Source organism: Arachis ipaensis, chromosome B02 (genome assembly GCF_000816755.2).
Source record: "Arachis ipaensis cultivar K30076 chromosome B02, Araip1.1, whole genome shotgun sequence".
Lineage (NCBI taxonomy): Eukaryota > Viridiplantae > Streptophyta > Magnoliopsida > Fabales > Fabaceae > Arachis > Arachis ipaensis.
The window spans coordinates 94,474,282-94,477,016 of record NC_029786.2 but is presented as its reverse complement, the minus strand read 5'-3'; positions in this window follow the sequence as shown (position 1 = coordinate 94,477,016).

The window sequence follows — 2,735 nt, the reverse complement described above, 5'->3', positions numbered from 1 at the left end:
TCTCATTTTAGAATTAATATATAAAATGGTTTTTGAAATTTTATTTTTGATTTAATTTAGTCTTCTAATTTTTAATTGACCCAAATTATATATATCATAAAATTTAAAAGCGTGACTCAAATTGATTCTCCATACATTTTCGTCACTGAAAAAATGACGTGACCCGATTAAACAACATTGTTTTGCTGCTCGCATCTAAACTACGTCGTTTTACTGTTCCTTCATTACACAAATTCTCTATTGAACCCGCCTTCTTCTTCCTCCTCAATTTGATCGGTAATCTCTCTCTTTTTCTCTCTTTCTTTCTCTCTCTTCGTTACACAAATCTCAATTGACCATTCTTCCTCCTCCTCCTCAATATTTGTTTTTATGTTGTTTGAAGAAAACTAAAAAACCAGAAAAAAAACAAACCTTTTGGAAAGAATATAACTCAATTCACCATAATCATATAAAAATAGCAACAAATCAACACATTATAATCCAATAACTAAAAGTAAAAAAAAAAAAAACTCAAAAAGCTCACTTTATTTATAATGTGAAGGCAGAACGCGGGGGAAGAAGAAGGAGACCAAGCACGGTGATGCAAAGACTGGTGAGTGGGAGGCAGCAGCGACGCGAGCAGCGATGCGAGCCCCACTGGATGAGGACACGGCAATGACGATGAGAACCACACAGTGACACAGGAACAAGGAGACGCGATGACACACTGAAGGCGAGCCGCGGACGAAGGCGACAACATAGTGCCGGAGATGCACAGGAGCCGAGACGAGACACAGAGGAGACGATGATGTGGAAGCAACCATGCGGTGGGCGATGGTAGATTTGTGAGTGTGACTATGTGAGAGAGTGAGCGGGAGGCGAGACGGAGGAGAGATAGAGGCGAAACGCGACTCGTGAGCACGCAATGTGGTGGATCTGGCAAGAGAGAGAGAGAGAGAGAGAGAGAGAGAGAGAGAGAGAGAACTCCTGATCAAATTAGGAAGAAGAAGAAAGTGGTCAATTTGTGTAACGAAGGAACTAAAATGATATCGTTTAGGTGTGAACAGCAAAACGTCGTTATTTAATCATGCTATGTCATCTTTTACAATTTGGGTCAATTGGAAATTAAAGGGCTAAATTGAGTCGGAGGTCAAATTTTAGTATTAACTCTGTCACTCTCTCATTACAATTAAAATAAAATCTTTTCTTCCAAAATTAAAGAATTCTCCCCTCCTCTCTCTTTCTTTCTATATCTCTCTCATTCCTTCTTCCAATCTATCTCTCATATATCATTATCAATGACTAATTACAAATTCGGCAATTAAAATATACAACATGATATTCTCTGATCTAATTGTATTCAAATTAAATTAAAATTAAAATATAACTATATTATATATTTTTAACTAATTTAATAACCAAAATGTGTCATGATATATCCCTTATAAATCAGTTACATACTATAACTCAGCTCTATACGTTATAGATCAGCCATCAATATTAATATTGTATCAAAACACTCTAAAATACTTTTAATTGCTATCAATATAATTTGAACAAATAAAATAGTCACTTACGCTTACTCCAATTATAAAAGGGATAAGTATAGAAAGGAAAAAGAGTAAGAGATTGATCTAAGAATTATTCATTAAATAGAGCTTATTATTCACACACTAACTTGAGCATTGAATTGAAGTACCTTTTGTAGGTGTTCACTCTCTGTTTTTTTGGTGCCGATGTATAGTTCATCTCAACTGGAAGCTAGAAGATAGCTATAGCCATTGAGGACGAGCTATATACCATAATCAAACCATACAAGAACACGCCACATGACACTCTCTTATTAAAATTAAGAGAAAATATTTTCCTCTAAAATTAGTAAACTCTCTTCCTACATTCTCTTATACCTTTCTCCCTTTTTCTATTTTTCTACTCTAACCTTTCCACTCTTAATAATTTGACAAATTAAAATGTGTCACTAGATAATTTTTCATTACAACTAAAATAAAATTTTTTCTTCCAAAATTAACAAAACTCACTCTCTCATTCTTATTCTTTATCTTTCTCTCTTCTCTCATTCTCTGTTTTTCTCTACCTTTTTGTTCTACAAAAAATAAAATTAACAACATAATATCATTCAAATAAATAAAGATATTATTATATGCATATTTTTTTATTTAGTTTTAAATTTTTATTGCTTATCTTTCTAATCCATATTTTCACTTCTATTTCTTCAAATATTTATTACATATAGTTTAGAGAAAATACTAATGTTGTGATTAAAAGTTAGAATAAATTAAGATTCAATTATTTTAAAAAAAATTGAGTTAATTTTATAACTATCAATATAAATTTTTTTATACTAATATCTAATTATATTTTTATATACATAGAGAAAAAATATTATTTTTAAATAGCAAATATAAAAATTAATTATTTCTATTTGTGCAACAGACTTAATACCTAATCAAATATAAAAGTATATACGTTAAATTCTTTCAAATTTTAGAGAAAAAATTTAAAATTAATTATTAATAAAAAATTAAACTCTTTCACATGAAAATAATAACTAAAAATTTTATTATTTAATTTTTTTATCTATGGAGACCCTGGTCTTCTTAGTCGACGGAGACTTTTGTCCCCTATGATCTTTTTGTAAAACTAGTTTGATTCTATAAATTTTTTGTGGTATAATCTATAATATCAGGACAAAACCGACATAATTTTAAAAAATTTATATTTTTATAATTATATTA